At 66.3% G+C, this 15,018-nt stretch overlaps 1 protein-coding gene across 1 annotated transcript in view; it reads left to right on the top strand.

Annotated features, from left to right (window-relative positions):
• Positions 1-2,944: 2,944 nt before the first annotated feature.
• The window catches only part of ZBTB7B (zinc finger and BTB domain containing 7B), a 31,833-nt gene continuing 19,759 nt past the window's right edge, over positions 2,945-15,018 (top strand). Inside the window, 1 exon segment of the mRNA XM_077841380.1 lies at positions 2,945-3,091. The gene's annotated coding sequence lies outside the window, so the exon portion shown is untranslated.

The following is a 15,018-nucleotide window of genomic DNA, read 5'->3' as shown; positions in this document are numbered from 1 at the left end:
CCGGGGGCACAGCCCAGCACAGACGCTCCCGCTGTGGCCACGGGCCCTGCCAGACGAGTAGAGTGGGGGAGCGTCCCTCGGGCCCCCACCTCTGAGGCCTGGCCCCGCTGCCTCTGTCCCCTCTACCTAGAAACCCCATCGCAGCCTCCCTCCGCCCCGACCCCATCATGAGCCTGCAGCTTGGGCCTATGGGCCTCTCCAGCCATCCCCAGCCTGGGTCCTATGGCCCTGGTCAGCCCCTGTCTGCCCTACTCCCTGCCCCCCAGCCTCCTCTCCCCCTTCCCCTTCTCCCCAGCCCCCCACCCCCGTCCCTCTGGCTATCCCTCCCCCTGCCTTGACCCTCCCCCACCCCATCTCCCCTTACCCCCAGCCCCACCGTCCCTCTGCCCTCCCCCCCAGCCCCTGCCCTGCCCTGTGGTGCTGGGCGCACTTGTCAGGGAGGCAGTTCTCACATTTATTTCAAATTATCTTATTTTTGTAAAGAAACGTAGATTAAAACCCTGTCAAGTGTGGCGGGAGCGGCTCCATGTGCCAGTCCGACCCCCTGCCCACTTGCCACCTGCCGGGCCAGCTGATCCATTCTGGGCACTGGCCCAGGTGGTGGCCAGGTGAGTCTCAGCCCCCTCTGGGAGCCTGCTGGGCTGGGCTGGGGTTTTCGAGGTTGAGAGGGGCTGAGCACGTCTGCAAAGGGGGGAGGAGGTGAAGCAGGAGGGAGGTAGCAGTGGGGCAGGACTCAGAACAGGGCGAATTCTTGGCGCTGGGGGCTCTGACCAGGCCCCTATCCCCAGGGCTCAGGAGGAGCCTTGGGCCCTGGGGTGGGGGTACAGAGGCCAGTCCGTGCATGGGGGAGGCACAGAGAGTGGTGGGGAGAGGCTGGGGGCAGCTCAGAAGGAGCCAGCAGGGCTGGGGGGGGGAGCAGGGTCCCGGTGGCCAGCAGCGCCCAAAGCTCCCGTGTTAGGAGGGCTCAGGGGCTGGGGGGCAGCCCCTCCGGGGGAAGTTCTCGCGACTAGCAGGGTGTCCTGCATGCAGCAGACAGCTCCGGGCCCAGCCTGGCAGGGCAGAGGGCAGTGCTGCAGGTCCCCCGCAATGCAGACCCGTCCATCTCCGCAGCCCGCCCTGCCAGTCACCGGTGCTGCGTGGAGCAGCTCTAAGGTCTTGCAGCCACAGCCACTCTGCCGGGAGCTGCCCGGCCCGGCGCTGTTATTTATAACTCCAATAAACGGTGCCACGGAATCGCTGCTGTCCCAGGTGTTGTCCCTGCGCCGGCCCCACTCCTGTGTCCAGCGCGTGGGGAGCTGCTGCGCGGCCCGGGGAGCTGGGGGGTCAGCGGAGCTCAGTAACCACCATGGCAGCTGGCGAGGGGGCCAGCCCCACAGTGCTGGGTGCTACAGGTATCGGCCCGTCCACAGCTGGGTCTGGGCGTGGGGCAGGGAGGGACCCCAGAGAATCATGGCTGGGGCTGGGGGCCTTCCTGCCATGGCTCTGATGTGCCCCTCCCCAACCCCAAACACCGGGCACCCCCACAGCACAGACCACAGCGGTACACTGGGCAGCCTAACCAGGTGTGCCACACGCGTGTCCACGCACCCCTCACAGGCTAGCGTGCATATGCACACGTGCGCACACACACACATACATGCACCCCTGCACACTCACACACACAGGTACACACACCCTCACACGCGCACACACACATACATGCACCCCTGCACACTCACACACACACCCCCTCACACACGCACACATACATGCACCCCTGCACACTCACACACGCACCCCCTCACACACGCACACACACACATACATGCACCCCTGCACACTCACACACACAGGTACACACCCTCACACATGCACGCACACACATACATGCACCCCTGCACACTCACACACGCACGCACACACACCCTCACACGCGCACACACACATACATGCACCCCTGCACACTCACACACGCACACCCCCTCACACGCGCACACACACACACATACATGCACCCCTGCACACTTACACCCTCACGCGCACACCCCCTCACACGCGCACACACACACATACATGCACCCCTGCACACACACCCTCACACGCGCACACACACATACATGCACCCCTGCACACTCACACACACAGGTACACACACCCTCACACACGCACACACATACATGCACCCCTGCACACACACCCTCACAGGTGCACACACCCTCACACGCGCACGCACACACATACATGCACCCCTGCACACACACACTCACACGCACACACACACACATACATGCACCCCTGCACACACACCCTCACAGGTGCACACACCCTCACACACGCACACACACACACATACATGCACCCCTGCACACACACACTCACACGCACACACACACACATACATGCACCCCTGCACACTCACACTCACACGCGCACACCCCCTCACACGCGCACACACACATACATGCACCCCTGCACACACACAGGTGCACACACCCTCACACGCGCACACACACACACATACATGCACCCCTGCACACTCACACTCACACACGCACACACCCTCACACGCACACACACACACATACATGCACCCCTGCACACTCACACACACATACATGCACCCCTGCACACTCACACACACAGGTGCACACACACACACATACATGCACCCTGCACACTCACACACACACACCCTCACACGCACACACACACATACATGCACCCCTGCACACACACCCTCACACGCACACACACACACATACATGCACCCCTGCACACACACACCCACACGCGCGCACACACACATACATGCACCCCTGCACACCCACACACACACCCACACGCACGCACGCACGTGCAGCCCATTCCGGCCCTCCCTTGCACTCCGGCTCCCCGTTCGGTGCCCAGCAGTGCCCTCTGCAGGCCAGAACAAGCCAAGGCCGCCCGCAGCTGTCGGCAATGACCGCCCGGTCCTTCCTGCCACGCTGCCCGGCTGGGCAGAGATGGGATCAGAGGCTCCCTGTCCTCAGGCTGGCCCCGCTGCCGTCAGGCGCCCTCATCTCTGCTGTGCTGCCCAGTGCCCCGGAGGGGCCTTGTCCTGGGGGGGCGGAAGGTGAGTGCCCGTCGATGCCCCCGCCTGTCCCGCTCGGGGCCCGTGGGAATGTCCTGGGCTCAGCGGGGACAGGGCACCTGCCAGCGACTTCCCAGCTCCTTTGTGTTGGGGGTGCTGGAGCTGAGCCAGGGTCTGCGATGGGGGTGCCAGCTGCCCATGGGCAGTTCAGGGGCTCTGGCTGAAGGGCTCTCCCTTGGCAGGAGAGACGGGGACGGGCCCAGCACCCGTGGGACATAGCCACAGCCCCCACACCCCAAAATAGACTGGTGCCTAAGAATAGCACAGTGCACCCCCAACGGCGGAGGGGGGGCTGGTATCTACCAGCCTGCGCTGGGGCGAGGGTGGGGCACCGGGGGGCTGTGTGGTTTGGTGTCTGGTTCCTAGAACACTAGGGGCTGCGGGCTCAGCAAGGCCTGGCGGGGCCAAGGGGGAGAGACTCTTTCCTATAAACACGCACCAATCCAGCCCACGGGGCTTGCAGAGAAGCCGCCCGACTTAGAGAAAACCGGGGGAGGGGAGAGAGAGCGAGGGAATGGGGAAGCGAGGGAGGAGGAGTGCGGCCTTGCCAGCTGCGAGCACTTCCCCCTACACCCACTGGAGCCAGGAGGTGGCGGGGGGGAGGTGCCCGCACAGCGCCCAGGCCTGACTCCAGCAGCCAGCAATGGGCTTGGCTGGCACCATCTGGAGCGGGGAGGCCAGGGTGAAAGGGGGCTGGACGCTGTCCCTGGCCTCTCGCTCTGCAGAGGAATCTCTCCGTCCAGTGCCAGGCTCCCATCCCCGTGGGCTCTGGCAGCTGAACTGGGCTGCCCGTTAGCCCTGGGTGCCGCCCTATGCGGAAGTGGGAGGCCGTGGCCAGGCCTGGGCGGGTGCAGGGAGCTGGGGGCTCCTGCCCCTCCTGCCGGTTCCTCCTTAGAACCATTTCCCCTGCGGCGTCTATAAATAGCTGGCGACGCCGGGGCCTGCGGTGGGTTTGATTTCGGCTCTTGGCGGCCTCAGGGGGTTTGTGACACGAAGTGCTGGGCGCCTTTCATCCCCCAAGCTGCCTCTGAAGTGGTTGGGGCGCAGGAAAGCTCGGAAGCTCCCCCCACCCGTCTGGGGCCCCCAGGAGCCGGGCAGGGACGTGGCTGTCTCTGTGCGGCAGGGTCTGCAACACTGCATCCCATATCCCAGGGTGCGGTGCCCCCCACCCGGCACACGGGGGCCAAGAATGGTGCCCAGCCCTCAGCAGGCCTGGGCCAGGCCTGCCTGGCATTGCCCAGCGCCTGGCACCTTAGGCCCGTGGTGGCCCTGATTCCAGGATCTTCCCAGGGACCGGGGCTGCCAGCCACATCCCGGCCCCCCAGCCCCCCCCCACCTCCCCGGGGTGCAGCTGCATGGCCCCTGAAAGTGAAAGTGGGAGGGGCCGTGGGAGGCTGGTTTCGGGCAGGTGGGCGGCTGGGCCGGCTGCAAGTCAGCACCAAAGAGGGGATTTTCTCTGGATTTCCCCCTCACTCGCCTCATCCGTCCCCACGCGTCCCCAGCTCTTCAGCAGCCCCCTCCCACCCTTGCCTGCTCAGGCCAAGGGAGAGACAGCAGCCAGGCTGGGCCAGGCAGGCCACTCCCTGGAGGTACCACAGCTCTGGCCAGGCCCCTGGGTGGCTCCTGCATGATCTCCCTCTGCCCCCGCCCCCACCCTGCATGCGGGTTATTGTAAGCAGCCTGCGAGGGCTTTGCTGAGCAAGGGGGAGAGGGATGGATGGACAGGTGGGTGGGTGGAGGAGCAGATGGACCAAAGGTGCTCTCTCTCTCTCTCTTTCTCTGGCCAATGCAGAGGACTTGCCCCAGTGGCAAGTGGGGTGGAAGGAATGGGTGGGGGGGCAGCCAGAGCCAGGCACCTCAGGGCCATCGCCCCAGAGGACAGGTTTGCAACCCTCCCCCACCCCACTGGGGACACATGGGGGCCCCAAGGGCTGAACCCCCTTGTTGGGTCAGCAGCCAGGTACGTGCAGGGTAATTGCCCCAGCAAGAGGGGTGATCCAGCCCTGGATCTGTGCCCACTGCAATGGCCTCTGGGCGCAGTGATCCAGCAGGAGGGGAGACCCGGAGCTGGATCCCTGCCCCCGTAATGGACTTGCCTCCTGCCAGTGAGCTAATGTCTGCGCAGGGCCCCTGTTTGGCTTGGTGGCAGGGCAGTGGGGGCCTGGCCCAGGGCCATGTCTGAATCAGGCCGCCAGGGAGCCCCTCCTTGGAGCAGCAGGCAGGGGTGGGGGTTGGAGGGCAGGGGCGGGCATGGGAGTGGGGGTGGGGGGTTAGCTGAGGTGAGCAAGGAGCCAGGAACATTTTGATTCTTTCCCTCCTGGGCGCCGGTTGTGGCCAAACAGGTTGTGTCTGTAACCCCACCCAAGTCACCTGCACAGGTGGGGGGGAGCTGCTGCTGCTCGGGGAGTCTGCCCCGCCCTGGCCTGCCCTGCCCTCCTGCCTGCTCCAAGTGTCTTGCTCTCCATGAGCCCCCATTGCCCCAGGTCCTTCCTGCCACTCTCCCAGGCAGGCACAGGAAAGGGAGGCTAATGAGGCATGTGTACTCGGGTGGATACCTCTCTCCCATCACCTCAGAGACCTCCCTGCCCCCGGAGAAAGCAGGGCCTGGGCTATCTTTAGGGGCTATGCCTCTGAGTTCCCACCACCACCTCTGTGCAGCAAGCTGGGGCTGGGGGATGTCACCAAAGGCCATCCAGCGACTCTGGCGGAGACAGGGTTAGAACCCCGGAGTCCTGGCTCTCAGCCCCTCTGTTCGAACCCCATAGGCCCCACTCCCCTCAAAGAGAAAGGGACAGAATCCAGGAGTCCTGGCGCCCAGTCTTGTGTTCTGGCCCAAATCCATCTTCTTCTCTCAGTGCCTCAGCCCACACGTTGGGTTCCCTGTTGGCTGGGTAATTCTGCCCAGGTGCAGGTGAAACCTTTGGACGTTTTTTGCCAGAGGCTGGGAATGGGCGACAGGGGATGGATCACTTGGTGATTCCCTGTTCTGTTCATTCCCTCTGGGGCACCTGGCACAGGCCACGGTCGGCAGACAGGACACTTGGCTAGATGGACCTTTGCTCTGACCCAGTCTGGCTGTTCTTATGTTCTGACAAGCAGGGCCCAGGGCGTGGGGCTGGGAGTGAGCGAACCGGTTTTCCTGCTGGCTGAGAGAACAGCCAGTCAGGTGGGGGCTGTGGGGAGGGAAAGCGTCCCCCATTCTGGCTGTTTTGGTGCCTCAGTGCTTGGGGTGGTGTGTTGACAGAGCACCTGGAGCCATGGGGAGACTGTGCTAGATTAGATGGGTCTATGTGGGCACAGATAGATGAAGGGGTGGCTGGAAGGATGATGGACAGAGGGATACATGTGGGGATATTTGGATGGAGGGACAGGCAGACGGATGGAGGGGAAGATGGAGGGATAGATGGCAGGACAGACAATGGGATGAACAGAGGGATATGTGTGGGGATGGACAGATGGATGGATGGACAGAGGGATATGTGTGGGGATGGACAGACAGACAGATGGATAGACAGAGCGATATGTGTGGGGATGGACAGACAGATGGACAGAGAGATATGTGTGGGGATGGATGGATGGACAGAGGGATGGACGGAGGGATGGACAGACAGAGGAATGGACAGATGGCCAGAAGGAGGGACAGATGGCCAGCGGGCCAGCAGGGGCAGGGCGTGGAGGAACAACCCTCCCCCCGGCCCTAGGGTTGCCAATTTTAGTTGGACGTGTTCCTGGAGGTTCCATCCCATGACATAATCTTTAATTCCTGGAGACTCCAGGCCAGTCCTGGAGGGTTGGCATGCCGGCCCTGCGGGGGCCAGGGAGGAACGGCCAGCAGCAGGCGGAGCCGGGCCAGCTCCAGCCGCAGCAGTTTGCAGCCACTGGCCAGCAGCTTGGCCGGGCCTTTGGGGGCATCCAGCCCCGGGGCTTCCCGGGCCAGGCCGGCCCCCCTCCCCGGGTACGAGTCCGGCCAGGGATGGGTCAAACTTTCCATCTGCAGCCTCCTTCCCCAGCTCTGACTCACCCTTCCTCCCCGCCAGCTCGCCTGGCCCGAGCCCCGCCCTGCGGCCGGCCGCCCACCGGGCAGGGCCCCCCCAGCGCTGCGAGCCCCCCCCGCCCGCGCTGCGAGCACCCCCACGGGCAGCCCCCCCCCCGCCAGCGCTGAGAGCCCCACCCCACCCATCCCGGGCAGGGCCCCCCAGCGCTGCGAGCCCCCCCCGCCCGCGCTGCGAGCCCCACCCCACCCATCCCGGGCAGGGCCCCCCAGCGCTGCGAGCCCCCCCCGCCCGCGCTGCGAGCACCCCCACGGGCAGCCCCCCCGCCAGAGCTGCGAGCCCCACCCCACCCATCCCGGGCAGGGCCACCCCCCCCGCCAGCGCTGCGAGCTCCCCCATCCCGGGCACGGTCCCCCCCTCCCCGGGTGCAGCGCAGCTTTAAAGGACCCTTCGTCGGGGGGGCCCGAGCCGCTGCTGCTGCTGCAGACACTGTCAGCTCCCCCGACTCCTCCCTCCTTCCCCCGCCCCTGGGGGTGTGTCCTGGGGGGGCCCTGAAGGGCAGCACCCCACGCCAATGAGAGGCTGGGACCCCACCCCCTGCCCAATGAGCTGGGGCGGGGGCGGGCGCTTCCTGGTAGCCGGCTCGGGAGGGCGAGGGGGGGATGCGGAGCGGCTGGGGCCAGGTGGAGGGGAGGGGTCGGGAGGGGAGCGGGGGGGCCCGGCCGGCTGGCCGGCCGGCGGCGGGCGGGGAGGGGCCGCGCCGCGGCGAGGCGGGGCCGGGGGACCGCGGGGGGGCGGACAGGTGGGGCGGGGCGGGGCGGGCCAGGTGAGGTGGGGACCGGGGCGGGCCAGGTGGGCAGAGCGAGGGGCGGGCGGAGCGAGGGGCCCCTGGCGTCCGGCCCCCAGCGGAGCGCACCGACCCCGCCTGCCGCACCTGAGCCGAGCGGAGACCGGTGAGTCCTGCGCCCGGAGCTGCCCGGACCCCCGGCTGCCCCGAGCCCCATTGGCGAACCCCTTGGTGGTCTGGCTCCTGCCGCCCCGCTGCCCCAGCTCGGGTCCCTCCCCGGACTCCGCCAGGTGCGTCGTGGTCCCTTCAGCGGAGCCCCCCATCATCGCCTGGGGGAGGGCTGCCATGGGAGGGGAGCAGGCCGGGTTGGTGGCTCAGGTCCGTGGTTATAAATAATCCTCCTTAAGCTGGTAGGAGAGTGGCAGGGCGGGCGTGCCTGGCCCGGCTCGGCCTGGCCCAGCCCGGCCCGGCTCGGCCTGGCCTGGGGAATCAGAGACACCGGCTCAGTGGATCTGCGCTGTCGGGGCCCCGGCTGATGCCCCTCGGGGCTGCCCGCGGCGAGCCGGCTCGGCCTCCGGTGGGGTAAAGGGTTGCCTGGGGCTTGGGCCCCACTGGGCGCTGCTCCCCTGGCGCGCCGGGGGGCGGGAATGGAAACGCTGAGTGCGCCCGTGGGGAGCGGCAAGTTACAGCGAATGTGGACACGTCGCCAGGCCGCTGGCTCTGGCTCTCCTGGAAGCTGTGGGTGGGCAGGGTGCCAGGCGGGAGGAGAGGGGTGGGGTGGGGAGGATTACTCGTCGCATCCCCTGCACTGCCCGCGTCTGGGTGGGGGAGTCTGACTCCTATGGGCGAAGCTGGAGGGGGTGGGGAGTGGGAGCATGGCTCCTGCCTTGGTTCGCTGTGCCCGCACGGGGCAGCGGTGGAGGGGGCTGGTGCTGGGCTAGGAATCGGGTGTGGCGAGAGCTAAGCAGACCTCTGCGCCCCCCCCCCCCCCCCACCGGCGACATGTGCTATCTGTGGGGCAGCCTGCTCAGGCCTTGGGGCCCTTCCCTCATGGCTGGGCAGGCCCCAGAAGGAGGATGGTCTGATCCGGCCCTTCTGGGGTTCTGTTTACCTCTGTCTGGCTTGCGACCCAACAGTAACAAACTTGGTGTGTGTGCTCACCCCCTCTCTGTGTCCTGCTGGGCACAGGGCCCTTTGCCCTCCGGTGCCCTGCCCACTCTGATGGCGAGTGGGTGGCCCAAGGGAGCAGCCCCCCCCCCCCCTCTGGTGGGCCAGCAGAGTGGGGAGGAACTAGGTGACACTGTCACCATAATCTATCCTGTAGTAGTCACCGACTAATGCCTGGGGCACTTGAACTAGGCCCTGCACATAACCGAAGCCCCGCCCTGCCCCCTCCCCCCCCCGGCCATCGCTTAGCACACCTGATCTACTTTGTTTGGGTAGGGCCTACAGGAAATGGGGGGTGTGTTCTGGCTGTCCCTTGGCGAGGGAATGTTCAGGGGAAGTGTCACCTGTCCCTGAGTGGAAGGGGGTCTTGGTGGGAAGGGATAATCCCTGCCCCCTGCTCCCCATTAACGCTTCTGTATCCCAGGATGACTGTGTGTGTCTGGCACGGGGATTCTTGGGGCATCTGGGTCAGACTCTGCTCTGGGGCCGCCCACCGGGAAGCCGGTGCCCCATCGCTCTCACCTTGCTCTGAGGCTGCTGGACTCTGCCCTGAGTGTGCCCAGCCCATGGCAGCTGTTCCCACCCAAGCCGGCCGCCCCTGGTCACGGTGTTTACCCAGGGGGTGGGGCATGTATTTACCCTCCCAACACTGTCTGGGCCACAGCGGGATGACGAGCAGCTGCTGTCTCGGGGCTGAGGCTCCCCTTGACCTGCTGGGATCTACCTTCCCAGGGCAGCTCCAGCAGGCACGTGGCTCCTGCACTGGGCCGGAGTTCAGGGGGAGTTCTCATGGAGGGAGCATGGGACTCCTGGGTTCTATCCTGGCTCTGGGAGGGGAATGGGGTCTAGTGGTTAGAGGGCGGGGGGAGCTAGGACTCTTGGGTTGTACTTCTAGCTTCTGACACTGCGACTTTGAGCGGCGAGTCCCTTCCTGGCTCCATGCCTCAGTTTCTCCCTCCCTAATAGGGCATTGACTCCTGCTGAGCGTAGGGCAGGCTGCTGCACTCTGATGGCACCTCTGGGTTCTGCCTGCTCGCTGTCCAGGGGTGTACCTATGGGCTGTCCCTGCATGGGACCCCCTGCTGGGCCCCTCACTTAGCTGGCATCCCATGGGCACGGAGTGGGCCTTGCAGGTCTCTCTGGAGGCATGGACGGCAATGTATGAAGCGGGTGGGCGGGGGCATGGCTGGGGAAGTGTCAGTGGGTTGGAAGGGAGGGGCTGAGCTCTGCAGGGCCTTGAAAGGCGGGACAAGGGGGCTTGAGCTTGGTGTGGGGGAGAAGGCAGAGCTAGGGAGCCCTGGGGGTGGAGGGAGGCTAGGCTGGGGGGCAGGTGGGCTATGTCTGCAGCTGGAACTTGCCTGAACCACAGGCGTCCCTGGGGGGGTGCATCGGCCGAGGCAGGAAGCGCTGCTGGCTGTGAGGAGCGGCTGTGGGGAGGGGCAGGTGTGGGGTGGGTGCGGTGTGAGCTGTGGGGGTCAGGTGGGAAGCAATGCTGCTTGGCCCCCCGGCTGGTGTAATCCTGGGAGTTCGGTGGCCCTGGCTGTGCTGTGCAGTGCCCTGGGGAGGCTCCGAGGTCGGGAGGGTATTTGAGGGGAGGGGTCTGCCGAGGACGCCCCCAGCACCCCGGGGAGTCCCAGCTGCATCACACAGGGTGCTGAGCAATGGGACTTGGAGCCGTTCCCCTGCCCAGTAATGTGATGTGAGACCCAGGGAATCCAGCTGGGCCCCAGCTCCTCCCAACACCCCCTGAATCCACGTCCCCTGGCTGGGGGCACCCTCTGAGTCCCAGGGAACATAGAGACCATGTCTGCTGGTGCACTGGGTGCCCTCCCCAGCTCAGGCCTCTGTGAGGGGTGCAGCAGGAGGGGGTCAGTGGGCCAGAGTGGCCCAGCCTGGTCCGGCCGGGCGGCTCTGGGTCCCGGTTACTGGCTGGGGCTCGGAGGAGCAGGGGCTGCTGCCATGCCCAGCCCAGGAACCTCTCCCCCAGCAGGAGAGGGTGGATGATGAAACCAGAGAGAAATAGCTGCTGGTAGCGTGCTGGAAGCCCCGGGAGCCCACGCTGTGCCTTGGGGCCTGCCGTAGTAACCTTGGCATGCTGGGGGAGGGGCCCGGGCGAGGAGGGGCCCAGCTTTTGGGGGGGATGGAGTTCCAGGAGTCGTGGGGGCGGGGGCAGATCAGAGTCTGGATCTGCTGGATGTCTCCTTCGTGCTCCCCGTGGGGGGCAGGGTGAGCCCCATTGGGCCCAGGGAACAGACAGCATGCAGGGTCCCTGGCTGGAGCGAGATGGGGTGTCCCAGGAGTGGGGCGCCCACACGGGGCTCTGGAGTCTGAAGTCCTGCAGACGATGGGTCTCAGCCTGGCCCTGGGGGATTGCTCCCTGCTGTGGGGGCCCAGGGGGCTCGCCAGTGCCACGGTGGCTTTAAGGCCACTTGTGCTAAGAGGCGCCAGGCTGAGACGCCCCAGGTGCCCATTCGAGGAGCCCCAGGGAACCGCTCAGTCCACCCCTGCCCCCGTGCCCGCTCCCCCAAGGCTGGTGACCTTCAGCTCCTGCGGGGAGGCGCTCATGGTGTCCCTGCCCTGCCCATGTGCATTCTTGGCACCTTCTGGAGCTGCTGGGCCTTGGAGCCCCACGTCCCCAGGGAGCAGCCGGTGTGGCTTGGCCGGGTTCCCCGGGTGGGCGGGGGGGCGGGGGGGGACCAAGCTGCGGGAGGGAAAATGAAAGCAGGTGATGCGGAAGGAGAAGTAGGTCAGGCGAGCGCTGGCCTCTCCTGGCTCGGGGTGCACTGCTGCTGCCAGCTTGTCCCTGCTGCTCCAGCCCGGGCCCCGATGGGCCGCGCCCGGCAAGCGTGGTGAGTGCTTCCCCGTGCCCTGCCCCCCCTGGGCGGGGTCCTGCTGCCCAGGGGCGTCCCCTCCTCCCAGCATGCAGTCCAGGCACTGATGTCAGGCTGAGCCATTCGGGGGGGGGGTCTGGCTGTCCCAGGGGCTCCCAGTGCGGGGGGGGGCTAGCTCTGCTCCCCCACTGGCTGCCCCTGGCTCTTGCTCCAATTCTCCCCCACTCCATGTTCCCCTGGAGGGTTGGGCGGGGGACGACTTACCCAGTCTGACTCTGAGCCCCCTTGCTTGCGTCCTGGCTGATCACCGTGGGGAGCAGGGCCTGACCCCAAGGGAGCTCCTGAATCCAGGCCCTGCTGGCCTAGTGCACAGTCACTCTGTGCTCCACCCCCGGGGTGTCCTCCCCCCACCCCCGGACTGGAGCTGGCCAGGTGCTGGAATTGCCCAGGGCCCCTCCGCTCTCTGCACCATGGCTTGGTTCTCCTGGGTGGGGGCAGAGGCTTTGCCTGGGGCAGGGGTAGCGTGAGGGAAGGTGCCTTGCTGGGCTTCCCCATCTCCAGGGTTGGGGGTTAGCGGCTGTCAGTTGCTGGGGAGACCTGCCCTGTCAGAGCTGGGTGGGAGGGAGCCGGTGAAGGCCCCCCGGTGCTGGGAGACTGAGCAAGGGGGGCAGAGCCCGGGGACCTCCCGCTGCTCAGCACCTGTCCAAGCCAACCCGTGGCCCTGATGCCTCCCTGGTGCCGGTAGGGGCAGCAGCACGGGCTGTCATGCCCCCCTCCCACCCCCCAGGTGCTCAGTGTGCTGCGAGGACATTAGAGTCCTCTCCTAATTAGTAATAATTAACCCTGCACATGCTGTGCTGTCGGGTGGGGCCTGACTGAGAGGGGTTGATGAGGAGGAGGTTTGGCAGGAGAAGCATGTGGGACTGCAGAGGGAATGATTCCACGCCCCCCCCCCCCCGGGCGGCAGGGCTCAGCAGGGGGCGCTCTCACCTGGCAGGGCTGACCCTGGTGCAGGGCTAGGGGGCGCTGTGCTGCAGGGAGCAGGTGGGGGCTCAGCAGGGGCGCTCTCACCTGGCAGTCAGTGCTGGCCCCATGCCCGGGGGCAGCACTAGGGGGCAGTTGCCCCTTGTGACATTCACTACCCAGTGCATAATGGCTGCTGCATCCTGCCCAGGGCTGTGAAGAGCGGTTCCCAAGCCCCATGGCTGGGGGGCCAGCACGGCCTGCCCCAGCGTGGCAGCCGGCATTGCGTGGGCTGTGGGAGGGTTGAGCCGGGCGGGGTGGGGCTGGGATCTTGGCAGTGGCCTAGTTCTGAGCTCTATTCCAGGCTGTGGGGCTGTGGGGATTAGCACCGCCCACTCCGGCTGGTGGGGATCAGCGCTGGCCTGGCCACTGGGCTCAGGTGCAGCTTGGTGGCCTCAGCAGCTGCCTTGGGGGCGGAAGCCGAGCTATTTTTGTTTTGGGGTGGGGGGGGCACACTGAGGGCCAGCCTGGGCTCCAAGCAGCCACTGTCCTCATGGAGTGGCTCAGAGGCTTGGCCTGGTCGTGGTGCTGAGCCCAGCACCCCTGCTGTCTGTAACTCTGGCCCTGTAGCAAGGCTGGGAACCCTGCTGCCCTGCACCCCCATATAAGGGGGGATTCTAGGGATGGGGGAGCGGGGCGACGCTGGGGGGGCTGGTGGGCCAGCCTCCCCCGTGAGCTGCAGCGTTGAGCTGGCTGGGGATTTGCCTTGCACCTGATGATGTGCTCGTTCCATGCTGTTGGCACTTGGGGGGAGGAGGGGATCCTTGCTTGCAGGCCCCTGGATGGGGGGTTGTGGTCCCCACTCCTGTGCTCTGGCCATTCAGCACAGGCTGGGCTGCTCTGCTCTCTGGGTCTTGGGGCTGCTAGTGTCAGAGACCAGAGCAGCCCAGCGCCCAGGTGTGAGGGGCAATGGTGGGCTCTGGGCCAGAGGGGCCTCCTGGGCTGAGATCTGACCCAGCTCACTGCACTGCTCCTGGGCCCCAGCATGGGCCAGCTGGCACTCTGCTCCCACCTGGTGCCAGGCTGGGAGCTGGCACTGCCCGGGGGCCCTGCCCTGCCTGTTCCCACAGCAAGGGGCTGGCCGGCCTCCAGCCAGCTCCCGTGACTGTTTGCACTTGTCTGGGTGGGGAAGCTGCTGAGGGAAGCGGGAGCTGAATGCAGCAGGGGGGTCCTGTCCCCCACCCCAAGGCTGCAGAGCTGGGCAGGACAGAGACCGGGGGGCTGATCCCAGGGGAGAGCATGGCTGCTGCTGGCTCGCTGTGGGCTGAGCCTAGGAGGAATTAACCCTCTAGTCCAGGGCCAGGTGTGGAGGCAGTGGCTAATTGCAGCACTGGGTCTTGGAGCGGGACCCTCCTGAGGCAGTAGCAGCCACCTGGGCTACGAGGTGCCCGTTCCGCCCTCCCGCAAGGGCAGAGCTGGAGGGGCCGCACCGAGCCAGCCTCTTCTGCGTCTCATGCTCTGCAGCTCTTGTGCTCTGTCGCAGAGGTTCCCATGGGGCGGGGGAGCCCTGCTCCATGGTTTGAGCTGGGCTGAGGGCTCTGTAGATTGTAGAGGTGTGGGGGTTCCCCGGCACACTGCCCCCCAGCGCCTGGGTGGGTGGGAGGCAGCTGTGGCTGAACGGGTGTCCCTCTGAAGGCCTTGGGGTGCATACCCCATGGGAGGGTCCCTCTGCGGGGGGTCGGAGGGGCAGCTGCCTGGGTGGGTTTCTCTCCTGGCCCTTGGAGTTGCCCAGTCCTCTCCCCCTGCCCCACATAGCCCCAGAGCTAGTAGGACTGGCTGCCCAGGCTCCCTCTTGCAGTGGGGGTGGGGAGTGGGGGGAATGGGCCTGGTGCTGAGGTTTCTGGATTGTCCCAGGCAGGACAGGCTGAGTGGGCCCCCATCCTGTGGGGGGTGGGGTGGAAGTCTGTGCCATGCCTCTGGGACTCACGCCCTGAGTTCATCTCCCTCTGGTTTGGGGTTTTTTGCTGTTTAATATTTCCTTCCTGTTCCCCCATCGACTGCGTTTCAGCAACTCCTTCCTTCCGCTACTCCTGCCTCCCACGTGGCCCTGTCCCCACTCATGCCAACTGCCCCCCAGAGCCACCGCTGGGCTGCGGGGCTTGCCCTGTG

The sequence above is a fragment of the Eretmochelys imbricata genome, chromosome 24 (genome assembly GCF_965152235.1).
Source record: "Eretmochelys imbricata isolate rEreImb1 chromosome 24, rEreImb1.hap1, whole genome shotgun sequence".
Classification (NCBI taxonomy): Eukaryota; Metazoa; Chordata; order Testudines; family Cheloniidae; genus Eretmochelys; species Eretmochelys imbricata.
The sequence above is the reverse complement of the archived record's forward strand: the minus strand, read 5'-3'. Positions and strand labels throughout refer to the sequence as shown.